We start from the raw sequence: 14,004 nt of genomic DNA, 5'->3' as shown, positions 1-14,004 counted from the left end.
TTCCTCAGCAATTTGAGGAGGCTGTGAAGAAACTTTGTCACAATCATTCTGGGACCCCAGCCAGCATCAAACCACTTGCTTACTCCTGCCAGGCCATATTTCCTGAAATACATCAATCTTCTCTCTTTGCCCTTCTTTCCTTCTTCACGCCATTCTCCTCCCAACCTCTCTTTTCTGTCTTCATTCCCACTTTCCAAATCATCCCTTCTTGTGGTCAGAAAGTATAAACTTCCAGTTATAAAATAAACAAGTCATGAGATGTAATATTTAATAAGGTGCATAACAATAGTTAATAATATACATACAAATACTGACTCTTGTACACCTCAAAGTAATATGTTATATGTCAGTAATATCTCAATAAGAAACTTTAAAGGTAAATGAAAAGAAGGAATGATTCTTTTTTGGTGGAATAGCGGTGGGGTGATAGAGTCTATGCCTTTTGTTATGGGTTGAATTGTGATCCCCCAAAAGTTATGCTGAAGTCCTAACTCCTAGTCTTGGGAAGGTGATTTTATTTGGAAATAGGGTCTTTGCAGCTATATCCACATGAAAATGAGGTCATTAGGGTGAAACACCATCGAGTAGGACTGTTGTCCCTGTAAGAAGGGACCAGAGACAAACAGGGGGGAAGTCAGGTGGATACACAGAGGCAGAGAGGGAAGCCGGCCCTGTGACAACAGAGACAGACATCAGAGGGCAGCCGACTAGAACCCAAGAATGTCAAGCATGTCAGGAAACATCCAGAAGCCGAGAGACAGAACATGACTCTGCAGACGCCTTGCTCTCTATATTGCAGCCTTCAGAACAGGAAGGGAAGAAAATCGCGTTTCGTATTATTTTTTCTTTTTGAATTTATTTTTTATTGAGATATAATTGATACACAGCATTATATTAGGTTAGGATGTACAAGGTAATGGTTGGATATTCGTGTATATTGTGAAGTGGTCAGCACAATAAGTCTCGTTTGGAGATCCACTCTCTCAATGACTTTGAAATATACAACACAGTATCATTAACTACAGTGAACATGCTGTACACTATATCCACATGACTTTTTTTTTGAAGATTTTATTTATTTATTTAAAAATTTTATTTATTTATTTGACAGACAAAGATCACAAGTAGGCAGAGAGACAGGCAGAGAGAAAGGAGGAGGCAGGCTCCTTGCTGAGCAGAGAGCCTGATGTGGGGCCGGATCCCAGCACCCTGGGACCATGACATGAGCCGAAGGCAGAGGCTTTAACTCACTGAGCCACCCACGTGCCTCATAAAGATTTTATTTATTTGACAGAGAGAGAGAGAGATCACCAGTAGGCAGAGCAGCAGGTAGAGAGAGAGGGGGGGAAGCAGGCTCCTTGCTGACCTCAGGACCCTGCTGAGATCATGACCTGAGCCAAAGGCAGAGGCTTAACCCACTGAGCCGCCCAGGCGCCCCCCACCCACCCACATACATGACTTTTAAATTCATAACTGGAAGCTTATACCTGTTGGCCACGAGAAGGGAAGATACTGATGGTGGAAATGAAGATGGAAAAGTTAGGACAATGGGTGAAAGAGGAGCAGACCAGCCTCACCAGAAAGGACTGATATATTCTAGAATATACGGTAGGAGGTGGCGAGTCCCAGGGCGGAGTCAAGCGCGAAGTGAAAAATTTTCTGTAGAAACCGCGGATCGCGGTGCAGTAGAGCCCCGAGGAGCTTCCCAGGGCGAATGGGGTGGACTGGGGTCTCCGGCGTCCGTCTTGGCCTCCTGCTCCGGGTTTTCCTGCCGGTCTGTGCTACAGCAGGCTGCGGCCCCAGCTCAGAGGCCGAGCCCGGGGTGGGAGCGGGGTGTTGGGGCGTGAGCGGTAAGACCGGGAGCCGAAAGGTGTCCGCGGAGCGGTTCTGGAGCCTTCTCCCCGACGACGCGGCTCCTCAGTTATTCTCCGCGGCCGCTTTCTGCCTGGAGGGTGTCCGGGCGGTTGTGGGCAACCAAAGCACAAAGATGGAAGAGGAGATCTCCCAAAGTTCGGCCAGGCTCTGGGGCGGGGAGCACAGCGGAGGAGAGAGGGCCCCGCTGGAGATCCGCGGTCCTTCACAGTCCCTGGAGCCTCCTCTCCGAGCCCAGCATAAGCCCGGAGCCCCTGACTCTAGGCAGGACCCGGGGCTTTCCCAGGGAGGGGGCCGCCACACGACCACGTGCCTCGAAGCCTGTCCCCTGTTCTCCCTGCCGGAGTCACGGTGCCCACTGTGGTCAACCAGTCCCAGTGGGATGGACGTGTCCGCAGGCTCCGGCCCCGGATTACCCCCTCCCCCTCCCCGTGGGACGCCAGAGGCTCCTTCACCTGCACCTCCCAGCTCAGGGTGCACAGCTCTGATGTCCTCTGGCCAGAGACCTCTTCGCTCCCGGTCCCAGGAGCATACATGCCCACAGCAGCCTCTTTTACAGGGTGTGACTTTCCCTCCTGTGTCATTGCCTCCCTGGAGCACTAGGGCTCTCTTCCTGATATTCAGATCAGGATGTCACAAAGGGCACAGAGCCCCTTTTCCCACAGGGCTCTGTGATGTGGATTCTAAGGGTCCTGGGGCCCAAGGAGGAGGTCCAGTGGCACCTTCATCCATGGATTGTCTGTGGCTGCTTGTCGGCTACAACAGCACATTGAGTGGTTACAGTAGAGTCCTATGCAATATTCAGTAACACAGAAAATCTTTGCACCAGGCTGGCATTTCAATGAAAATCGAATAGCGTTCCTCATGTCCTTGCATCCTGAGAGAGGCTTTAAAGTTTGTATTCATCTCTGTCCTTCCATCCAGGATAAGATACTTTTGTATTTTATTTATTTATTTATTCACTTATTTATTTATTTATTTATTTATTTTTAATGAATTTATTTATTTATTTGACACCGAGAGAGAGAGAAAGCGAGAGAGGGAGCACAAGCAGGAGGAGTGGAAGAGGGAGAAGCAGGCTTCCCACTGAGCAGGGAGCCTGATGGGGGACTCCATGCCAGGCCCCCCATATCATGACCTGAGCAGAGGGAGATGCCTCATGACTGAGCCACCCAGGCGCCTCTAAAATACTTTTTTAACATTGTGTTTGGAGAAAAGAGTAGACAGTGTGAGAATATTGGACGTGAATGTCCCTGCCACTCAGCCCCCAACCCACAGGTAATTCAACTACAAACAGTTTTCACTCCTGTAACAAATGTGGGGAATGGGAAGGGACCTCTACGCAGGTACCTGAGCCAATGGTGTCACTGTGAACAGGACCTGCGGCAAGTGACTTCTCCTTATCTGCAATAAGAGCCATTTCAATGACAGGGGCCCTGATAACACTAGGATCCCTGAGGACGATGTCAACTCACACACTAGGTCCCCTGACAATGTCTGCACGGTCTCTGCTCCCCAGTGTCTACCCACCCCTGTGAGTGACCGATGACCCTTTGCGGAAGGCCAGCAGGAAGCACTGTACTTGCTGTTGACCTGAAGGGTCCTTTCTGATGGATAGCTTGCGTCTGCTTCTGCTTCTGCTTCTGCTTCTACTACAGGGTCCCAGCTCTGAGGAGGAGCTCAGGCCTGGAACCCAGGCAGAGGATCCAGACTCCTCTTGGGTGTTTGCTTTCAGGTTCCTCTCCGTCCATCCTGGGACTTGGTCATTGATTTAATTGTTTAAATCTAGCAGCTTCTGGGTTGGCCATCTGGCGATCTTGCCTTTAGGATCACCATGTTCCGTGAGCCCAAGGGACGGAGAGTTTTCTGTGGGGCAGGCCTGGCTGGCATTCCAGCCTCAGGATCATTTTAGTCTTTGCCCCATCCCTGCTTTGGACAGTTGGGCGCCTGCACCTCAAATCTCTTACTTTGGGACTTGTCACCCATTACTACTGTTTCTCTATCACCACCTCCTTCAGCCAAGGCTGTCCATCAGACAGATGTCACCGACTTTCTTGACAATGCTGGTGCCCTTCTCCCAGTGCAGTCTTTATGACTTTGCTGTAAAGAGTTCTCCAGACCTGTCCATGAGCACAGTTGGAGGACCTGTGTTTAGTTTCGTGTTTGGCATTTCCTGCTGTATCTGTTCTGTCAAAGGCTGAGAGGCTGGGTATCAGCCTGATAGACACAGGGGACATTTCAATGGCTATGTGGCCTCCTGCCAGGCAGAGACATCCTGATCCTATCCCAACAGGGGAAGAGCAGCAGCCTCTACTGCTGGGGAGAGGGGCTGTGCAGGGACAGTCCTTGCTCTGCCAGCACAGCCCTACAGGGATGCCACTGCTGTCACCTGGATGGCAGAGGGGTGCCTGCTGCTCTTTTTCTTCCAGCCCCAACCTCTGCTTCTACTGTTTTCCCTTCACAGCTGCTCTCTCACTTTCCTACAATTTCTCCATCACATCTCAGCCCAGGCTGGACCATCATGGTGTGAGATTCAAGGCCAAGTGAATGGAAACAGGTTTCTTTCCTATGCCTGTGGGAGCAAGGAGGTCAAACCTGTTGGTCCTCTGGGGATGAAGCTGAAGGACACGGCGTTTTGGGGGACACAGAGGGAACCTCTGAAAGACCTGGGGGAAGAGCTCAGAAAGAAACTGCTGGACATTTTCACTAAGAGCGGTGAGTCTGAAGGCCCAGGGCAGAAGGAGAACACGTTGGCAGGACTGGGGAGCTATTGTGTTCTTGTAAAAGTTCGAAGTGGGTCCCACACATGCAGCCCTGTAGCGTGGACAGACAAGGAGGCCAGAGCAGGACCAGGAAGGCAGAAGGGGAGCCGAGGAGTGCGCAGCGGGTGGGGCAAAGGATTGGTCAGGACCAGAGGCTGACCTGCTTCCCCTGGTGCGGGCGGGGGCGGATTCTCTCACCCTGCAGGGCAGGCTCATGTGTGAACGTGGGGCCGACGGACACACCAGAGGATCCTGGCGGTTTGCCTTCAATGAGCAGTTAACTCACTTCTTTGACCCGGAGAACAGAAAGTGGACAGCGGTTCCTCCGGGAGGCCAACAGTTCCGAGGCACGTTGGACAATGATGAAGAGCTGACCAAGCCCCTTGCGGGGACGTCAAAGGGAGACTGTAAGAGCTGGCTCCAGCAAGTGTGGGAGCCCTGGGATGAAACGCAGGAGACCACAGGTAACTCAGAAGACTGGATGGAGTGCTGGTTCTCTTGAAATGACCTCGACCTACCCCACAGTGTGGTGTGTGTGTGTGTGTGTGTGTGTGTGTGTGTGTGTCTTTGTGTATGCAAGTCTGAGGGAGAGAGAGAAATTCATCCATCCATGGCAAATTCTTTCTGGAATTTTAATGGCCATGGGAATGTTCTAGAATCCTTCCTTTCCCTTCCCACCTCCTGGATTTTTTCATCACTGCACACACCTTGTGTTCAGGTAGTTTTTGGATTTCTTGCTGCCCCAATCAGGGGAACATCAGTCTGTTTCCAGAGATGGTGTTCTTACTGACCCCGTTTCTGAGAATAATTGTCTTTTCCATGTCAACTGGTGTATTGATGGGAATCTTTCCCTCAGTGCCATCTGGACTGTCAGCCCCTGAGAGGTAGTCGCTGTCACCATCCTTATCCTGCATCACCTCCTGTCTGTCACAGCAGGAGCAACTGCTTACATTGCAAACCCTGCTTCCTCTTTCGGCTGGAGGAGCCCCTAGGGGACAGGGCACATCCCCTCCTCGCTTCCCAACATCAGGACTTGTCACAGCAGCTGCCACAAGGACAGTGACAGACACCGTCTGCCTGGTAGGATGGACCTGGGCCAGTAGGATCTGAGGAAGCCTTCCCCAGTTTGGGGTCCCAAGTGGGGCTCTGATTCCTGGGGTTTCATTTCAGCACCACCAACAATGCAGCAAGATGTGGCCCAGACCAGGAACATCTGGATGTTCATTGTGAGCCCTGACGTCATCGTTATCGTCACTTTGTTGTCATCCTTGTCATCATAATTTGCATAATCATAAAAAATTGACACTCTGTGTGGAACTTCTTTAGAAGGACAGGTAGTGAGAGCAGTTTGAGGGGGAAAGAAGGGGCAAATGGCCTGGTGTGAGCACAGGGAATAGTGAATTCCCAGCCTCACCCCTATCCACTGTCTGAACCTTCTCACAGGGCAGTGGGAACAGATGAGTGAGATCTTATATCACATGTTGGCAACAGCTTGGACAGGCTCAGCGCTGAGCTCTGATATGGCCTCACTCACTGTTAAGGCCTCTGGGAAAGGGGAGGGGCCCACACCACAACTTAAGGCCTGTTGGTGCTAAACAGATTGAGGGAAGTCAGGCCTGTCTCTGACCTGGTTCTTCATTGGAGAGAGTCAATTTGGGCCCAGGGTGGGTGGGGTAGGGAAAGTGGGGACACACAGCATGGGCTGTACTCCCTTTTGAGAGACAACAGCTTGGCAGCTCCATGGGACATCTCAAGGAGAAGGGGACTCCATCTGGGCAGTTACAAGGACAGGGGCCAGGGTCTCATCTTAGGTAAAGGGAGTAGGAAAGCCTCTGAAGACCAACTCAAAGGACTGGACAGTAGGACCATGTTCCCCCAGAATGTGGCTTGGGTCTTCATGTGAGGCAGCAGGTCGACAGTAGAGACCCTGCATGATGGGACTAGAAGGAGGCCAGTTCTCCGTGCAACCGTGGGAACCCTGGCTGAGGCTGGTGCCATGCCTGGCAGCCAGCTTCCTGCAGACCTCAGATCCTGAACCCCTGAGCAGCCTGCTTTGAGCAGAGCTGACCTGGGGGATGGGCAAACTGAACTCCCCTGTGCGCTCCCAGCTGAGCTGGACCAGGAATGGATGGGATGGGGGAAGGATCATCAGACTAAGAGATCTGTGTTCTACTCTCCAGGAGGCTGGAAGGGAAGGGAAAAGAAGGACTTTTCCACAGGGTTCCCCAAGGTTAGAGGTGTCAAATGCAGGCCCCAGTCATCTGTCACATCCCCCAGCAGGTCCTTTAGGATCTGCCATGAGAGGGAGCATGGGAACACAAGTCACGTGAGCATATTGGTTTTACTCACTTTGGTCCTGAGCCCAGACCATTGGTAACAGGGCCTGGGGCTGACTCCATGATTTGGTTCAGGAGGGAAGAGGTTTGTAAAGGTGGCTGGGCCCGGGGCTGGGGACATGGCTGGGGGAAATGCATGCCCCTGGGCGAGGGCTGGGCGAGGGCTGGGCTCTGGGGTGGGGAGTGCTGGTGAAGGGCAGTCCCAGGACAGGGGACCCAGGATTTCCTCAGCCACAAACACCTGTTCTGTTCTTAGGCTGCCAAGTCCACCAAGAAGCCCCTCAGTGTGGGGACCAGCGCAGTGACTCTACCTCTGGGCCAGCTGCCTTTGGATGAGCTGCTGTTCATCATTAGACCAGCAGCACTTCCAAATTTACAAATCCAGAACCTCAGTCCGACCACCTGGGGCAGGACAGGGAACCTCCCATGTCCCTTCTTGATTTCGTGCCTCTCCTATTCAGCACTTTCCACTGGCATATTCTATGCCGTTTTCTCTCGGTGCTCAGTGATGGAATTCCTGCACTGAAATGTATAAATGCTGGACTAAAGAATCTCAACAAAGACAACATTTTCCGTGTTGTCCTCTGGTTGTGCAATATTGGATCCTTCTCTGTAAGAGGACCATGTCCTTGCAGACAGTATTGCCAAAAAGATACTGTTTGAAGCTCTAGAACTTCAGGGACATTTTCTGTGTCCTCACTGACTTTTTTTTTTTTTAATCTTTTCTAACAACTTTATTAAGTGTATTTTACTTTCCTTAAAATCAACCCATTAACCTCATTGACTTCTAAATGGAATATCTTATAATGTGATTAATTTCCCGGGCCTGGGTGGCTAAGTTGCTGGGGCATCTGCTTTCAGCTCAGGACTTGATCTTCGGGTCCTGGGGGGAGTCCTGCATCTAGCTGCCTGCTCAGCAGGGCGTTTGTTTCCCCCTCTGCCCTTCTGCTGCTCTTGCTCAGGCACGCTTTCTCTCTCTCTCAAAAATGAGTAAACAACAACAAAAAATCTTTAAGAAATATATATAATGTGATTATTTTCTTCAGCAATTTATTTCCATCTACATATATTGAAAGAAGCATATCCCTTATAAAAGATTAATTAATCTGGAATTTGTTTTATATCCCGCAAGTACGCGGGGAATTTTTTTCTTCCTCTACTGTATTGGGTAAAAATAATTGCGATTCTGCTAGATTTTTTGTGAAGACACAATTTAAGGATGACTCGGAAATCAACTTTCAGGCAGTCATCTATCAGCCTCAGGCATGATCCTGATACTTTGGAATTTAACAGACATTCTGGGAATGAAGCAGTAGAGAATCTTCCTGATTTCCCTAGGTCCCTTACCTACAGCACTGCTTTTCTTGTCATCCTCCTTCAGTGCACAGTGAACCTTCACAGCAGAAACAGAACTGATTCTAACAGTTGATTTATTTCCTCATGAGCAAAGGATTGGTATCCAGAATATACAAAGAGCTCCTGCAAATAAATAACTATAAATATGGTTCTCCTGAGATCTGTGCAAATGCTTAAAGCAAGTCACCGACAGTGAATCAGCCTATGAAATCGCGGAACACTTCCCAAGTAATCAAGATAACATGAAGAACAATGGGCTCGCTTTATACGTGCATCAAACTGACATTTTAAAGAGGGTTACAACAAGTGGTGGACAGGAAATGGAATAACAAGGGTTCTCGTGTGTGTTGGTAGGAGTTTAAATGGAATCACTCTTTTGCCCTATAGTTCACCCTATCCAGACGGTAGTTGGTGTTTTCATCCCACTGCATGGCAATCCCAGTGTTAATTCAAGGCTGGAAACACATGGGGACCAAAAAGCAATAGAGATGTAGGATTGTTTACCGCAGTGCTGTCATAGCAAAAAATCAGCCATAGGATATCCAACTGATGTACAACATATACAGTGTGTTAGGAGATTTCTGTTTCTCTCTAAGACTAAATAATCTGAACTACTCTAAAAAAATGACACAAAATTGTGTTAAAACACCAGCTGAACAAAGCTTTCAAATATACATTGAGAGCTTCTGTACAACATACAGTCCCAGTGGCCTCCTACATCTGAATCTCTTCACTTACATTTACAGATTAAACCAATCCACCAACAAGGCAAATAAAACACTCTAACCCTCATCTTCAGCACATCCAGGAAATGGAAAATGTCCAAGTCCATCGATCTCTTTGGCCATATTGGACTTTGCTGGAACAACTTGAAGCAGAGTCTGAGAATGAGAAGGCCCTCAGGTACCATGAGACCTACTAGGAGATGATCCTGTGGTGTCCCAGGAGAATGTCCCAGTGTGGGGAAACTATATGCTAAACGGTTGGCATCAGGACACCACAAAAACTGGGAGGACATCAGTGTGACACCTCTGTCATATGGTTCAGGAAAAAAGGTGTTCTGTGCAAGACTCACAACGTCTTAAGAAGTTTAGTCTTGTTTCAAAAATGTGTATGGTTCTGAAAAATGAGGACACAAGAAATACATCAGTTTCAGAATTTGACATGACAAGTTAAATGGCTCCAAACAGCTCCTGGTCATTTTTTTAAGTCAGGTCCTCCCTCTTTGTTCCCTTCTCCCTCTCTGTGCTCCAGCCTTGGGCAGCCTCTCCCTCCTGTCTCTCATCAGCAAGGTCACCCCAGGCCTTTCGAGAGAGGAGAGCAGCTGAGGACTGGAATTGGGAGGCACGCACCCTTAGTCTCTAGAGAACATGACCCTCACTTTGGTGTAGGAGAGGGCAGGCACCTGAATCAGCTCTTTGGAGATTAGATACCCTCTGAGCCTTCTGTGGACAGTGTGTTCCCAATGATTTTTCTGCTTGAAACTCATGGCTGCTAAGGTATTTCCCACACAACCTCCCTGGCCCTACTCACCTCCTGAAATCTCTTCTTCTCCAAAACCCTAAGGTTCTCACCATCAGCCTCCAGGCTTTCTGTTCTAGAACCTTCCTGTGTCAGGTAGTTTGGATCACATGGGCCAACAGCCTATGTCCTGTGAACATTGGGCACAAATATCACCTGTTGTTAAGTCTTCCTCACCCACCTGTTTCAGTCAGACTTCCCCAGAAAATAGAAACAGTATGATGTGCAGATAGGCAGAGGGATAGTGAGAGATTTACTCATGCGCCTGTGGAAGCCGTCAACTCCACATCCTGAAGCCATCCTGAGACTCAGCGGTGCAGACGGAGTCTGAAGGCCGTCTGTGGGAGAGCTCCCCGTTCTTTGCGGGAGGTCATTCTTGTTCTTTTCAGGCCTTCCACTGATTTGACAAGGCCCGGCAGTGTTCTGAAGGACATTCTCCTTTCCTTGAAGCTCACCCATTTAATGTCAATTTTATCCAAAATATTCTCCAAGTGGACAGGCAAAATTAACCATTCCACATCCTTAGGCTAAATTAAGCATCCTCTCTCCCCTTCTGTGGGGCCTCACAAGTGAGTCCAGAGTAAGAATATCACACCCGGTACTCGCTTCAGATCCCTGCCTTCACCCTGTGTCCAGGCCATCTGCCACCCACCCCCCTCCACCGCCCTCCCCCGCAATGCCTCCCCCTGGTCTATGCCAGGCACACTGGCTGTGTTCCAAGTCTACAAACTTTAGGAAACTGGTGTGGCCAGGACCCCTACTGATCCTTTGGGGGAAGGTCTCCCATGTTGGGACTGATGAAGCTTTCTCCTAGAGAGAAGCCACACCAAGGAAAAGGAGCTTGGAGTTTGGAGTAGAGTGCAGCCAAAAGCCAGCATCAAGGTTAGCCACCCTCAGAAGGTGTCTCTGCCACTATGCTAAGGGGCTGGGGGAGGGGGAACACGATGGGGCCCACTGGTTCTTCTGTCCCCTCAGAAGCAATGCCACCTCTCCCAGATGCTCCCTAAGAAGCAAGAACCCTCTTTCCCAGCGCGTCCCAAGGGAACCTCAGATCAGGCTCTCAGCTCCCAGGCCGTCTGCCCTCCTTCTCCACAGGACCGCTGCTATGCCTGCCAGACTCCACACAGCCCACACCGCAGACTTCTGAAACTGCAGTCTTTGAGCTCTGCTGGTTGTTGTCAAAACTCTCATCAACCCATCTCATTTTCCCAGTCAGTGGCTTTGGGGAAGTGTTTGCCTTGTGCGATCCACTGTGCACTCCTCTCTCCCTCTGTCTTTCTATTGCTTCTCTCCATGACCAGGTCCCCTTCCCCTCTGCAGCACCTGCAGTACCCTTCTCCCCCAAATCACACCTCCGCAACCCCTACCTTCCATGATGACGTGGTCTCTTTTCTCCCCCTCATTGTGTAGTTTGTTCTGTCCATCCTCAGATCGCTGTCTTGGGTGTTCAGGATGATTTGATGTTTATCTAGCTGTGTTTGAGGGATGACGGAAGCCTTGGTCCTCCCACTACTCTACCACCTTAACTCTCCTCTCTAACCTTGTTTTATTAAAGGACTTGAGGTTGAATTACAGAAGAGAAAGAAACTCTGAGGTTCTCTAATGTCACATAATATATTTTTTTTTAACAATGAACAGGATCATGATGCTGACAAGTATCTCACTTTCACTAGCAAAGGAGAAGTTGCACAATATTCTCTTCCTACAAAATTCTTGTTCAAGCAGTTAGAAGGCAAACTGTTGGGATTCCAGCAGTCAGCACCAACAGAAAACAGTGTTAATGTTATGAAAGAGTGTGGAGGTGGATTATCATGACCAAGAAGGAAGGCAATGAAATGTTCCATCTCCTCCATAATCATGGTGATCTGGAGGGTTCTCCCTTCACCCTAGGGATCAAAGCTCCCGTTGGTTAAGGTGAACAGCGGATGGTGGAAAGACCACCCCGCAGGAGGGACAGTGGGTGCAGGAGAGCACATCCCAGGGGCTCCTTGTAGCAACCTCAGCCTCTGAAAGATAGACAGGAGCTTGTTCAAGTGGTTGAGGAAATCCTGGGTCAGTCCTACTGCCCCCCCACCACCCAGTCACTCCCTTTCTCAAAGACCTGTCCTCACTGATGGCCCAGCATCCCCCTCCCCCACAACTCCCCAACCTTGGATCCAGAGCCTGAACACATTCTTCCCTCATTAGCACAACACAGAGTCAGCTCCAGACCCCCTACCAAAAAGTGGGGCTCAAGACTAAAACCGGGGCGGGGGCGGGGGGCGTCTGGGTGGCTCAGTCCTTAAGTGTCTACTTTCTCCTCAGGTCATGATCCCAGGGTCCTGGTATCGAGCCCTGCATCTCATTGGGCTCTCTGCTCAGTGGGAAGCCTGCTTCTCCCTCTCCCACTCCCCCTGCTTGTGTTCCCTCTTTTGCTGTGCCTATGTCAAATAAATAAGTAAAATCTTAAAAAAAAGACTAAAACTAGGAATGAATCATCTGTTCCCTTTAATTAGATCTTGATCCACCCTTTGGATCAAAGCCATAAAGGAGTATCTGGGAGGCCTACCCAAAGAGAGGGACCTGGATCCTGGTTCCTGTAGCCTTGGGGAGGCTTTTAGACACAAATCCATCTTCCCTTGTCTTCAGCCTCTCCTCACCTTGGTAGCTGAACACAAGGTCTGAGTGTGACTGTCCTTGCCCTGCCACACCCTTTCCCTTTCCGGTCAGGTGACAGCATCCCATTCTAACAGCAGCTCAATGTCCCCTCCTGAGGCACTCTGAGGCACCTCTGCTCAAGGCAGGGGCAGTTCAGCGGGCTGGGGCTCTGGGCTCTGCAGGAGCCTAGCTGCCAGGTGAGAGCACCAGGGCTGAGCCAGGTATCCCAGGGGACCCTGGAGCTCTGGCCTCCAAATCTCATCCTGGAGAGTCTCTCCCATGGGCCCTCTGGTTAGCTGCCACCACCCAAGGAGAGTTGTGTGCTCTGCCTCCTCGAGGGAGAGCTGAGCATGTTGCTGCCTATGGGTGATCCTAGGCTTTGTCCCGACCCAGCAGCACATGGCTTTTATACCAGTGTTACTGGACCTAGCAACTCAGAGAAACTCAATGACTGTTCCATTTTTTTTATTTGAGAGAGAGCAGGAGAGAGAGAATGATAGGGTAGGGGTGATGGGGAGTGTGACAGAGGAAGAGCAGGGAGCAGGCTTGACCCTGAGCACTGAGAGCAAGGCTGGCAGAGGCCGAGGCGAGCCTTGCATCTCAGCATCCCAGGATCCTCACCTGAGCAGCAGGCAGATACTTACTGGACTGAGCCACCCAGGTGCCCCAATAATGGCTTCCAATAAAAAAATCAGATTTTCTCATACCAGTCAGTAAACAAGATAACCTATTTATTAAGCCACTAATTGACCTGAATTATGTAAATGTGAGAGGAATTGGTTTCCAATTTTAGGCTAAATTTGATAAGTAAAAGTTTAATGAAAATTTTAAGCAATGTGACATTAAAGATTTGTCGTAATAAAAGATGGTTTATTTTAGGAAATAGTTCTGGCAGGACTTAGTTAATCTTGGAATTACATGAATGTATAAAAAGTTTCCTTTTGAATTTTCTGGGTAAGATTCAGTTTCCAATCAGTGGCTTTTTTCCCCCTTTCATGTGCTCTGGTTATATAATATAATATTTTAAGTTGGCTGTATAGAATTTGAATTTTTAATATATTAAAGTAATAGATATTTGTGTTTCAAAAAAAGATAAAGAATACACAGTTCTGTAATATTAACTATTGTCACTATGCTGCACATTAATCCCCAGAATTTATGAGTCTCATACCTGCAAGTTTGTATCTTTTACCACCTTTTTCCATTCCCACTGTCCTTCCAAGTAGAGTTTTCTTGATTATTTGTGAGATTTTCAATCCTTTCATAGGCTTATTTGCCATGTACTGCAGCTTTGGAGAACCAGACTTGTTCCAATGGTTGTAGGAGCTCTTTATATATTCTGGATACTGATCCTTTGTCCATGATAAAACAATTTTTTTATTATTACTATTTTGTATTATGTTATATTAGGCACCATACAGCACATCATTAGTTTTTGATGTAGTGTTCCATGATTCACTGTATGCATTTATCACCCAGTGCTCCACGTGATACGTGCCCTCCTTAATACCCACCACCAG

At 49.0% G+C, this 14,004-nt stretch overlaps 1 pseudogene; it reads left to right on the top strand.

The window, feature by feature from the left end:
• The first annotated feature begins 1,714 nt into the window (after window positions 1-1,714).
• On the top strand, window positions 1,715-7,357 carry LOC116862841 (annotated as a pseudogene).
• Window positions 7,358-14,004: the final 6,647 nt, after the last annotated feature.

This window comes from Lontra canadensis, unplaced genomic scaffold (assembly GCF_010015895.1).
Source record: "Lontra canadensis isolate GAN:19392208 unplaced genomic scaffold, GSC_riverotter_1.0 scaffold354, whole genome shotgun sequence".
NCBI classification, from domain to species: Eukaryota; Metazoa; Chordata; class Mammalia; order Carnivora; family Mustelidae; genus Lontra; species Lontra canadensis.
The sequence above is the reverse complement of the archived record's forward strand: the minus strand, read 5'-3'. Positions and strand labels throughout refer to the sequence as shown.